Genomic DNA, 14,345 nt, shown 5'->3' with positions numbered 1-14,345 from the left:
AATGCAATACTGGAAAATACATCAAAAAAAGGAAAAGAGAAAGATAAATACTTCAGTTATACATAAGGTGGGGAGGGAATTGGGTTAAAGAAAGAATGAAAAGACAAAGGAAAGAACGAAATAAAAGAAGGAAGGAAGGAGGGAAGGAAGGATAAAGGAAGCCCGGAAGAAGGAAAGAAAGAGAGAAATAAAGCTACTCAAAATAAGATGATGTGAGTTGGGGGAAACTGGAGGGGGAGACAAACCATGAGACGCTGTGGACTCTGAGAAACAAACTGAGGGGTTTAGAGGGGAGGATGGTGGGGCTTAGGTGAACCTGGTGGTGGGTATTACGGAGGGCACGTATTGCATGGAACACTGAGTGTGGTGTATAAACAATGAATTTTGGAACACTGAAAAATTTTAAATTAAATTAAATTTTAAAAAATAAGATGATGATGTTAAAGCCAACAATCCTTACACTTAAGCTAGTTGTATATATTCTAAATTTTCCTGATAAAAGGGAGATTGTTAGGCAGGAGAGCTGCAAGACACACAATATGCCATTGAATAGAAACTCACTTTTTTTTTTTTCATTTTAACAGTTTTTATTTGATGTCTTATATGAGATTAGTTTATTCCTCTGTCTTGTCAATGTTTCTTCCTTACATTTCCAGTTTTCCTTTCCTACCTGATGAGATCTGGCTTGACCTTCAAAGATCATTTTGTGGGTTTTGTCTAGCTTTAGTCTAGTGGTAGCCACCTTGCTAGGGTGAATGCCCACATGGACATTCATGCCATTCACCTTCTCACGCTGTACTCATTCAATGTAGATGATCTATTTCTTCTAAATGCAGACAACTTTGCCAATTTGCTGGCTTTTGTCGTGTCCTGGCACAACCTGTACCTCATCATCCCTTCAGGTGGGCACGGATGAAGGATTGTACTTCTGTGTCAGCACTTTAGAAAGACAGGAAGACATAATCTTCCTGCGAGTGTGAGAAGGTGCACTAAAATGCCGTTTCTGCTTCTTGCTCAGGTCAGAAGTCACAAAGGGATTCAACTTCCTGTTGGCTGCTGACACTTCCGTGATAGCTGCAAAAGGGAAGAGTGAGACTCACTTTAATGTGTGAACAGAGATAGGCCAAAGGTAAAAGTGTCGATAAAGAGATGCCATGGGAACTTAAATTTTAAGGGGAAAAAGAAGGTTCTGATAGTGGCTAAGATAAATTTTAGGACCAGGCGTATTACTGATGATACACAGGGATATTTAATAATGATAAAACCATCAATTAATCAGGAAAGCCTAACAATCACCAGGCGCCCTGGAAAATAGAACTTTAAATTTCATAAAGTGAGGGCTGATAGAACTTAAAAGACATATAGACAAATCTATTAATAGTTAGAAGTTTCAAAAATTCTCTCAGATTTTGATATAGCAAATAGAGAGAAGGTCAATAATTATAAAGAAGACTTGAACAACACTATGAGCTGAATCGACTTAATTATAGTTCATTCCACCCAATAGCAGTAGAATACACACTTTCTTTAAAAGCACATGGAACATGCACGAGGCAGGAGCCTATCATGGGTTATAAAATAATACTCCATCAAAGAAGAAGGACTGAGAGGGACTGTGGACTCTGAGAAACAAACTGAGGGTTTTGGAAGGGAGGGACGGTGAGGGAATGGGTGAGCCTGGTGGTGGGTATCAAGGAGGGCACTTATTGCATGGAACACTGGGTGTGGTGCATAAACAAAGAATCTTGGAGCACTGAAAAAAAAAACAAAATTAAATTAAGATGTTAAAAAAATAGAAGAAGGACTGAAATCCATGTACCCTCTGGGCACAGTGGAATTAAACAAGAAATCTATAACAAGAAGATTTCTAGATAGTCCACAGAACTTTGAAATTAACCAACAGACTTCAAAATAACACACAGCTGAAGATAGGGCACTTAGGGAAATTGGAAAGTCGCTTGAACTCAAGAGAAACATAGTCACATCATGTCGACTTTTGTGTGATTCATCTAATGCACGGCTGAGAGAGAAAATTGTAACTTTCTGCGTTTATGTTAGGAAAGAAGAAAGGTTTGACGTCAATAAAATACAAAACTAAATGCTACAAAGAGATGTAAAGAAATAAACTGAGAGGAAGTAGAAAGAAGGAAGCAAAAAGGCTATCAGAGCTGATGTTCATATGTGGAATTTAAGGAATAAAGGGTGAACGCAGGGGAAGGGAAGGGAAAATTAAAAGAGCAAAAACAGAGAGGGAGGCAAACTGTAAGCGACTCTTAATCTCGGGAAACAAACTAGCTGTTTGGATGTATTGGAGGGTTGGATGTATTGCAGGGTTGCTGGATGGGAAGGGGGAGGGAGGGATGGGAGTCTGTGTGGCGGACATTGGGGAGTGCATATGATGTAATGAGCACTGGGTGTTTTAGGCAACTGACGAATCACTGAATTCTACCCTTGAACCTAATAATATACTATAGGTTAACTAAATTGAATTTAAATAAAAACTTTTTTGCATTTTTAAATTGAATTTAAATCAATTTATATTTATTGAATTTAAATTTAATTTAAACTTATTTTAATTTAAACTAAATTAAATTTCAATTTAAATCAACTTAAACTTATTGAATTTAAATCAAAGTATTGAATTTAAATAAAAAAAATTTTAAGGATATCAATGAAATAGAAAGCAAACCACAGAGAAAAATGGAATGAAACCAATAGCTGGTTTATTGAAAAGATTAATACAATTGATACAACACTATGTAGACTAATCAAGGAAAAGCAGTTAAGTTAAGATGCTAATGACCAGTGTCAAGAATAATAGAGGAGACATGACTTTAGAGTGCAGAACCACTAAAGCAATCATAAAGAACAACTTCATTACCAAAAATTGACAATGCAGATAAAATAGACAAATTCTCTCAAAGATGCCAGTCTATGAACTTTGATAGACTGCAAGAAAATACAGAATGCCTGAATACCCTTATATCTCTTAAGGAAATTGAATCTGTGGCTAAAATCCTTCTCACAGAGGAGACTCCAGGCACGGTTGGCCCTGCCAGAGTGTTCTACAAGTAGTTCAGGAAGAAATAGCACCAAATTTACACAATTCTGTCAGAAAAATGAAGAAGGAATACTTCTTGATTCATTCTGTGAAGCTAGAAGTGTCCTTGTGTCAAAACCAGACAAAGGCATTACAAGAAAATATATTCAAAAACAAAATGATATTAATGGACTTGTAATTTATTAAGAGAACCATAAAATTCATCTAAACAGATGCAAGTAATAGGCAGAATAATGGAATCCAGATATATTCATGTCTTCAACCCTGTAAAGTCTGAATATGTTGCTTTCTATGGCAGAGGGTACGTTGCAGATGTGACTAAGTTGAAGATGGTGAGGTGTGGAGATTATCCTGGATGATCCAGGCGCACCAATGTAATTACAAAAGTCCTTTTAAGAGGGGAGCAGCACATGATGGTGAAGAGAAGGAGATATGAAAACAGGAGTAGAGGTCAGAGAGGTGAGTGATTGAAAGATGCTATGCTGCTGGCCTTGAATATGGAGAAAGGAGCAGGAGCCAAGGAATAGAGAGAGGTGGCCTTTAAAACATAGGGAAGGCAAGGAACAATTTTTCCCCTAGGGGTCTCAGATGAACATAACTCTGTAGACATATAGATATTGGCCATTGGCCTTGTAAGACCCATTTTAGACTTCCAACCTCCAGAGCTGTAGGATGACAGGCTTGTGTTGTTTTAAGCCATGAAGTATACAGTCATTTATGATAGCTGCAATGTGACAGTCACATAATTCAGAAAAGACATTTAACAAAGTTTAACACCTATTCAGATTAAAAATTATCTGGAAACCAGGAACGGGAAAAACTTCCTCAAGCTGATAAAGGTCATCTAAAACATACGTCCGGGTTTTTTGTTTGTTTGATGTAAAGATTTTATTTATTCATGAGGGGTTGGGAGCAGAGGAGAGAGACAGAGGGAGAGGCAGACTCCCTGCTGAGCCTGAACCAGGAGTCCGATCCCAGGACCTGGAGATCGTGACCTGAGCCAAAAGCAGATGCTTAACCACCTGAGCCACCCAGGTGTCCCTAAAACATACTTCATTGTTAAAAAACACAAAGCTTCCCCTCTATGATCTCTCACTCCTCCTAATAAGCACCAATTGGCACTCTGACATAGTGCATTAAGGCAGGATTTGAAAAAAAAAAATTAAAAAGGCATACAAGTTGGAAAGAAAGAAGAAAAATTGTCTTTATTCATGAATGATATGACCATATACACAGGAAGTTCTAAAAGAAAACTCTTTTTAAAAGTGTTTATATCTACTGCTAGTGAGATAAACAAGGTTGCAGGACATGAGGTCAATAACCAAAAACCGATTATAGTTATCTATTCTAAAAACAAACCATTGGAATTAAAAGTATCATTTACAATACATGCAAAACATGAACTCTTTAGGGTGACTCTAACAAAATACGTGTGAAGCTGCAGAACGTACCACAATAAGCGTTGCTGAGAGAAATTTGAAACAATCTCAACCAAGGAAGAGATAGATGATGTGTATAAGATTTTAAGACTCAGTATTGCCAAGATGTGTATTCTCCCCACATGGACCTATTGATTCATAGCAAGTCAAATGACTAAAAAGCAGCATGGTGATTATACAACTTTTGCTGGCATACAAAGGATTCAAAGAGCCAAAATAATCGAGATGGAGGAGCACATATTTGGATTTCTCATACTGCCTCACTTCATAAGTTACTATAAAGCTACAGTCATCAAGATAGTGTGGTACTAGAATAAATATAGGCATATAAATAAATGGAAAACAAACAGAAAGTCCAGAAATAAATGTACACATGTATGGGCAATTGATTTTCAACCATGGAGCTCATGTGATTCAAAGAGGGAAAACTTGCTTTCAACAAATATTGAAGAAAAGTTGAGTATGTATGTGGAAAACAATGGAATTTCACATTAGCTCAAATCACATGCAAATATAAACCGAAATGGATAATAAGCATATAAAACTTGTTATGATAACAAAAGAAAAAACTCTGTTAACTTGAGTTAGGTCAGACTTCCTCAGCACAAAAAGCATGAACAACAACAACAAAAAAGAAAACAATGGTAAACTGACTTTGTAAAAAAAAATTCAGAAGGCAAACTAAAACTTGCACTTCAGAAGATCTTGTTAAGAAAACAAAATCTGCTAGTATAATTGCTCAATCATAGGGTTGCACTACTGGGTATTTGCCCCAAAGATACAGACATAGTGAAAAGAGGGATCACATGCAACCCAATGTTCATAGCAGCAATGTCCATAAAAGCCAAACGGTGGAAGGAGCCAAGATGTCCTTCAATGGATGAATGGGTAAAGAAGATGTGGTTCATAAACACAATAGAATATTACTCAGCCATCAGAAAGGATGAATACCCACCATTTGCATTGACATGGATGGAACTGGAGGAGAGTATGCTAAGCAAAATAAGTCAAATAGAGAAAGACAATTACCATATGGTTCCACTCATATGTGGAACATAAGGAATAGTTCAGAGGACAATAGGGGTGGTGGGGGAAACTGAATGGAAAGAAATCAGAGAGGGAGACAAACCCTCCAAACTGAGGGTTGCAGAAAGGGAGATGGGGGGAATGGGGTAACTGGGTGATGTGAGGAGCAATGGGTGTTATACTTAATGGATGAATCATTAAACATTTTATCAAAAACCAATGATGTACAATACATTGGCTAATTTAATTTAATTTTTTTTTTTTTTTTAAAGCCATAAGGTTGAGAGTCCATATCTGGGCTCCCTACTCTGTTCCATTTGGTCTATGTGTCTGTTCTTGTGCCAGTACCATGCTGACTTGGTGATCACAGCTTTGCACTATAGCTTGAAATTAGGCAACGTAATGCCCCCAGCTCTGCTTTTCTTTTTCAACATTTCCTTGGCAATTCGGGGTCTTTTCTGGTACCATACAAATTTTAAGAATGTTTGTTCCAGAATTTTGAAAAATGCTGTTGGTATTTTGATTGGGGTGGCATTGAAAGTGTAGATTGCTCTGAGCAGCATAGTCATTTTAACAATGTTTATTCTTCTGATCCGTGAGCATGGCATGTTTTCTCACCTTCTTGTGTCTTTTTCAATTTCTTTCATGAGTGTTTTGTAGTCCCTAGAGTACACATCCTTTACCTCTTTGGTTAGATTCGTTCCAGAGTACCTTATGGGTTTTGGTGCTATTGTAAATGGAATCAATTCTCTAATTTTTCTTTCTACAGTTTCACCCTTAATGTTTAAGAAAGCAACTGATATCTGGTGCTGGGAAAATTAGATAGCTATACACAGAAGAATGAAACTCGACCATTCTCTTACACCATACACAAAGATCAACTCTAAATGGAGGAAAGACCTCAACGTGAGAGAGGAATCCATCAAAATCCTAGAGGAAAACATGGGCAGTAACCTCTTTGGCATTGGCCACAGCAACTTCTTTCAAGACACGTCTCCAAAGGCAAGGGAAACAAAAGCAAAAATGAACTTTTGGGACCTCATCAAGATAAAAAACTTCTGCACAGTGAAAGAAACAGTCACCAAAACACAGAGGCAACCCACAGAATGGGAGAAGATATTTGCAAATGACACTACAGACAAAGGGCTGATATCCAAGATCTATAAAGCACTTCTCAAACTCCACACCCAAAAAGCAGATAATCAAGTCAAAAAAATGGGCAGAAGACACGGGTAGACACTTTTCCAAAGAAGACATAAAAATGGCTAGCAGACACATGAAAAAAAGGTCATGATCTTTAGCCATCAGAGAAATTCAAATCAAAACCACATTAAGGCAAATATCTGAGGTCAAAATACTTTCTAAAAATCTATGACTTTGTGAGAATAATATATTTTTTTAATAATAATAACTTCATTAGGATATAATATTGTATTTCCTTACATAACTTCACTTATCTTCAAAGCAGAATTTAGAAATTAAATGAATACATAGTAAATCAGTGTAAATGCATAGATTACAGGCCCATATTAGTACATTTTTTTTGTACTCTTAGGGTATTTTTCTTTTCTTTTTTTTTCCATTTTTTATTTCTTTTCAGCATAACAGTATTCATTGTTTTTGCACCACACCCAGTGCTCCATGCAATCCGTGCCCTCTCTAATACCAAGGTTTTATCTATGAAGCAAAACTAACGAATTTTTTTCAAAAAAATCATTTAAAATCTGCAATGTTCAATGAATAAATCATGGTGTGACTAAAATAATGAGAAAAAAAAAACACATTGCAGCTGTTAGAATGGCAAAACTTGACAAGGCAAGAAACAACAAATGTTGGGGAAGTTGTGGAGAAAAGGGAACCCTCTTACACTGTTGGTGGGAATGCAAATTGGTGCAGCCACTTTGGAAAACAGTGTGGAGGTTCCCCAAAAAATTAAAAATAGAGCTACCCTATGATCCAGCAGTACCCAGTAGGGTATTTACCCCAACGATACAGACGTAGTGAAAAGAAGGGCCATATGCACCCCAACGTTCATAGCAGCAATGTCCACAATAGCCAAATTGTGGAAAGAGCCAAGATGCCCTTCAACAGACAAATGGATAAAGAAGTTGTGGTCCATATATACAACGGAATATTATTCAGCCATCAGAAAGAGTGAATACCCAATTTTTGCATCAGCTTGGAAGGGACTGGAGGAGATAATGCTTAGTGAAATAAGTGAAATAAATCAAACAGAGAAAGTTAATTATCGTATGGATTCACTTATTTGTGGAGTATAAGGAACAGCATGGAGGACATTAGGAGAAGGGGGAAATGAAGGGGTAGAAATCAGAATGGAGATGAACCATGAGAGACTGTGGGCTCCAGGAAACAAACGGAGGGTTTTAGAAGGGAAGGGCGTGGGGGGATGGGTGAGCCCAGTGATGAGCCCAGTATTAAGGAGGGCACGGATTGCATGGAGCACTGGATGTTATAAGCAAACAATGAGTCATGGAACACTACATCAAAAACTCATGATGGGGGCACCTGGGTGGCTCAGTGGGTTAAAGCCTCTACCTTTGGCTCAGGTCATGATCTCAGGGTCCTGGGATCGAGCCCCGCATCGAGCTCTCTGCTCAGTGGGGAGCCTGATTCCCCTTCTCTCTCTGCCTGCCTCTCTGTCTACTTGTGATCTCTATCTGTCAAATAAATAAATAAATAATCTTTCAAAAACAAAGACTCATGATGTACTGTATGGTGACTAACCCTACACAATAAAAATTAATTAATTAATTAATTAGTTTTTTGACTAAAAAAGCATGAAAGAAAAGAAAAGAAAATCTGGTCCCAGAGAGGGAGAACACTTAGATAACACAGAATTTTCTTGTATATCTGTATATATAAAAATCTCTTTCAAGTCAGTAAAGGGAACATGTAGCTTGTTTTAAATATAGGCAAAATACTTGCACAGACATTTTCCTAAAGACAATACATGTAAGGTAATTAAACACATGTACATTTGTTTAAACTTATTAGTCAACAAGAAAATAAAACTTAAATCTGAAAGGATATAGCATACCACGACTACTAGAAGGGCCACATCCACATGCCTTACAATGATGACCAGACCTGGTAAGGTGAAGCCATTATGGTTTTCATCCATGTTGGTGTAAATGCTAGGCATTTTTCAAAAAGTTTGGCAGCTTCTTACTAAGTTAGGCATGCAAGTACATGTAGTCCTGTCATTTCACACTTAGGTATTTAATTCAGAAAAAGAAAAACATATGGCCACACCAAACCCATATGTGAACGTTGGTAGCAGCTTTATTCATAATGTCCCCAAACCAAGAACATCCCAAATGTCCATCAGTTGGTGAATGCATAGTGAAAGATGGGATATCCATACAAAGTATCAAAAAGGAACAATGCTTGGGCATATCAAAAGTATTACATGGAAGACTGGAAACTCAATATTGCAAGCTGTCTGATTCATTTGGCATATAATTTTTGAGAAGTTAACACCCAAAGGAGTCAAGGGAACTTGGTGGTTGCCCAAGGCTGGAGGTGGAGCGAAGAGAATGACTTGGAAGGCACAGGAGGGCACTTTGCAGGGCACTGCAAATGTTCTCTATCTTGATAGTGGTAGTAGTTATACACATTTCAGTTTGTCAAAAATCATTAAACTGTACACTTTACATAGGTACAGTTTATTGTAGGTAATGTGTGAACAAAAAATAAACAGAACAGATGTTATACATACAAAACATGCAAGACATTAGGAGAAGGAAAGGAAAAGTGAATTGGGGGAAATCGGAGGGGGAGATGAACCATAAGAGACTGTGGACTCTGAGAAACAAACCGAGGGTTTTAGAGGGAAGGGGGTGGGGGGATGGGTGACCCTGGTGGTGGGTATCAAGGAGGGCACGTGGTGCACGGAGCACTGAGTGTTGTGCATAAACAATGAATCTTGGAACACTGCATCAAAAACTAATGTTGTATTCTATGGTGACTAACATGACACACTAAAAATAATAAAATAAATAAAATAAAATATCTGAAAGCAAGAACTGTATTGGATACATTTTCAACGAGTAACACATGATGAGGAAAGATTAGTGCATTAGATGATGGATCAGATAAAAATATCCAGAATAAAATATAAAGAGAAAAGATGATGGAAAATGCAGAATGGATAGGAGGAGAATAAGCGGATACAGAGGCTAACACAGGTGTAACATATTTTAATTGGAGTTAAGTGATGAGATGACAGAGAAAACTGCCTAGGCAATATTTGAACAGATAAGGGCATGGTGTTTCCAATGCTGATGATTAACAGCTTGTTCAAGACTCAAGGAAGACTGAGAATCCCAAGCAAGATAATTCTAAAGTAAACATCTTTTAAACTTACATTGTCAAACAAACAAACAAACATAAGGTGTGTGTGTGGGGGGGAGAACAACATGAAAGCAACCAGGGTAAATAAAGGTATGGGCTTCAGGACAGGACAATGGAGGTTGACAGTGGACTTTCAATATAAACAAGGAAGTTCAGAGTCCAGAAGTTTGTAAGATGATATATTCAAAGTGCTGAAAGAATAAGTGCCAACTAAGGGCTCTGTAACCAGGAAAAAATACCCTTCAAGAAGAAGGGGAAATAAGGACATTTTCAGACAAAACAAAGAAAGTTTCATATTCCTATTATATGATCCAGCCATCATGCTTCTTGGTAGTTACCAAAGTGAGTCGAACACACTTGTCCACTCTAAATCCTGCACACAAAAATTGATAGCAGCTTTATTCACAATTGCTAAAACTTGGATGTAATCGTTACAGCATGGTGACCATAGCAGATAACAGTGTATTATATACTTGAAATTTCCTGACAGATTACATACCAAGTTTTCTCACCACCTAAAAAAGTAACTGTATTAATTTGTTTGACCATGGTAGTCATTTTGCTGTGTTTATCAAGTCATTACCTTATATCACCTAAATATATGCAATCATTACTTGTCAACCATAGCTCAGCCAAGCGGAAACAGAAGATGACCTGCAATAGCTAAGTGGATTAACTGTGGTACACCCATATAATGCCCATACTCAGCGACAAGAACGAAAGAGCTACCGAGTTGCAAAGAGACATTCAGGACCTTAAAAGCACATTGCAACACAGAAGCAAACAATCAGAAAAGGCTACCTACTGTTTGATGCCAACTACCACATATGATATTCTGGAGAAGGCAAGACTATGAAAACCCTAAAAAGATCAATGTTTGCCAGGATTTAGGGGCAGTGAAGGAAGGAAGGATAAATGGAGCAAAATGGAGTCTTAGGACAATGAAAGTATTCTCTATGTTACAGTAATGATAGACCCGTCATTATGCATTTGTCAAAAGTACAACACAAAGAGGGAACCGGGATGTAAAGTACGGGTTTTAATAATCATGAATCAATATTGATCTGTTCATCACTTGTAATGGATGGATCACAGTAATAGAAGATGTAAATGATAGGGAAACCAAGAGCAGACTGCAGGTGGTGGGGAGAAGGAGTGTGCAGGAGCACTCTACCTTCCAAACAATTCTCTTCTAAGCACAAAACTGAGCTAAACATTAAAATCCATTAATCTTGATAATTGGCTCTCTCTGCTTGACTTATTTCACTCAGCATAAGAGAGAGTCAATTATCATACGGTCTCACTTATTTGTGGAGCATAACAAATATCATGGAGGACAAGGGGTGTTAGAGAGGAGAAGGGAGTTGGGGTAAATTGGAAGGGGAGGTGAATCATGAGAGACTATGGACTCTGAAAAACAATCTGAGGGGTTTGAAGTGGCGGGGGGGGTGGTGGGAGGTTGGGGTACCAGGTGGTGGGTAGTATAGAGGGCACGGATTGCATGGAGCACTGGGTGTGGTGCAAAAATAATGAATACTGTTTGCTGAAAATAAATTAATTAATTAAAAAAACCCCATTAATCTTCATTACAAAACGAATGCTTCATCAGCACATCCACTCTAAAGGAAATACTTAAGTGTATTCTCTAAGCAGAAAAAGAACCAAATTCGATCAAACCTAAAGATAGGGAAGTAGAGCAACATATAGGATCAATTTGTAGGTGTATTTAAACGACACTGGTTTTACAAAATGATACTCAAAACAATAATGTCTTTTGAGGTTAAAACCTCATGTGTTTGTGTGTGTCTATCTACAAGTGATTAAATTGGCAGCTACGATATATTAAAGTAAGGAGAGGGTGAATGTGCACTAAGTGTTCTAAGTAGTTACATTTTCTGTGATGACATGAAAGGATCAATGCATATTAGACTTGGACAAGTTAAAAAAAGGCACGTAGTAGTCGCCATATAACCACTAGAAGAACAACGAAAAAGTGAATATCTATCAAGGTGATAGAGGTAGAAAACAGATGAATTTTTATAATTAATCCAAAAGAAGGCAAAAAACTAAGAGATAAATGAGCACAAACAAGCAGGAGAAATAGAAAATAGTAAGATGGTAGATATGAATCTGAACATGTCAATAATCACTTTAAAGGTAAATACTCCAATTAAAAGACAAAGGCTAACAGTCTGGAGCCAGAAGGATGAAGAGGAAGAAAAGGACGTTGAGGGAGGGATAAGGAGGAGAAGAAGACAGAAATCAACCATATGCTGCCTACAAAGATGTACTTCAGCTGTAACTACACGGAAAATTTCAACATTACAAATTAGAAAACCATACACCTTAAAATATTAATAAAGACAAGCTGATATAACTCTATTCACATCAGAAACGTTGGCCTTTTAGGCAAAGAAGCATTACAATAGATAAAGGTGGATACTTCATAATCATAACAGGTCTAACTCACCAGGGAAATAAAAGTTATGAGCCTGTTTGCACTCAAAAACACGGTCTTCAAAAATGTCATGCAAACCTTGACAGAGCTGCTAGGACATATATGTGAATCCATAATCATAGTGGGAGGTTTTTCTAACACTTTTCTCAGCAACTGAGAGAACATACTGATAAAAATCACAAAGGTATGAAAGATTAGAAAAATACAATGAGGAATCGTGGAGATGTATCTATCTTTATCTATCTATCTATATCTATCTATATAGATAAATCTATCTATATAGATAGATAAAGATAGATACATCTCCACAATTCTTCATATCTATATATTTATATATGTCTATATAGATCTATATAGAAAGATAAAGATAGATATACAGATACAGATAGATACAGATATATGAAAGATTTTAAAATTTTAATTGCAGTGTAGTTAACATACATTCTCGTATTAGTTTCAGGCATACAATATAGTGATTCCACAATTCTATACATTACTTCGTGCTCATCATGGTAAGTGTGCTCTTAATCCCCATCACCCATTTTTACCATTCCCTCATCGAATTTCTCTCTAGTCACCGTCCGTCTGTTCTCTATAGTCAAGAGGCTGTTTTTTGGTTTCTCTCTCTCTCTCTCTCTCTTTCTCTCTTTTTCCTTTGCTCGTTTGTTTCCTATGCTCTTTTGTTGTTTCTATAATTTGGCAATTTTGAGTAATTCTGCAGTAAACATAGGTTTATCACCCATATAACTGTGGGTTAAGGATCCCTTTGAATTAGTGTTCTTGTATGTTTTGTGCAAATATCCAGTCCTCTGATTGCTGGATCATATGGTAGTTTTACTTTCAACTTTTTGAGGAAACCCCACACTGTCTTCCACAGCAGCTGCACCAACTTGCATTCCCACCAACAGTGCAAGAAGGCTCCCCTTTCTCCACATCCTCTCCAACATCTGTTGTTTCTGTGTTGTTGATTTTAGCCATTCTGGCAAGTGTGGGGTCATATTTCATTGTACTTTTGATTGGCATTTCCCTGACGATCAGTAATGTTGAGCATCTTTTCATGTGTCTGTCTGGATGTCTTCTTTGGAGAAATGTCTATTCATGTCTTCTGCTCATTTTCAAATTGGATTCTTAAATTTGGTTTTGGGGGTGTTGAATTGTAGAAGTTCTTTACAGATCTTGGCTATTAGCCCTTTATTGGATAGATGATTGGCAAAAATTTTCTCCCAAACAGTAGGTTGCCTTTTAGTTTTGTTGATTGTTTCCTTTGTTGTGCAGAAGCTTTTTATTCTGATGTAGTCCCGACAGTTTGTTTTTGCTTTTGTTTCCCTTGCCTCAGGAGACATGTCTAGGAAAATGTTGCTCTCACTGATGTCATAGAAATTATTGCCTGTGCTCTCTTGTAGCATTTTTATGGTTTCAGGTCTCTCATTTGGGTCTTTAATCCATTTTGAGTCTATTTTTGCGTATGGTGTAAGGAAGCCGTCAAGTTCCATTCTTTTGCATGTAGCTGTCCAGTTTTCCCAGCAGCATTTGTTGAGCAGACTGTCTTTTCCCCGTTGTATACTCTCACCACTTTTGTCATACTTCAATTGACCATATAACTGTGGGTTAATTTCTGCACCCTCTGTTGTGTTCCACTGATTGATGTCTCTTATTTTTGTGCCAGGACCATACTGTTTTGATCACCATCTTGTAAGAGAACTTGAATTCTAGAACTGTGATACCACCAGTGGTTTTGTTTCTCTTTTTCAGGGTTATTTTAGCTATCGGCAGTCCTTGCGGTTCCATATAAATTTTAGGATTTTCTTTGTTCTAGCTCTATGAAAAACACTGTTGGTGTTTTGATTGGGATGGCATTAGGTCTGTGGATTGCTTTGGGTAGTATAGACATGTAACAATATTTGTTCCTCCAGTCCCATGAGCATGGAATATCTTTCCATTTCTTGGTGCCCTCTTCAGTTTCTTTCATCAGTATTTTGTAGTTTTT

Source organism: Mustela nivalis (genome assembly GCF_964662115.1).
Source record: "Mustela nivalis genome assembly, chromosome: X".
Lineage (NCBI taxonomy): Eukaryota > Metazoa > Chordata > Mammalia > Carnivora > Mustelidae > Mustela > Mustela nivalis.
The sequence above is the reverse complement of the archived record's forward strand: the minus strand, read 5'-3'. Positions refer to the sequence as shown.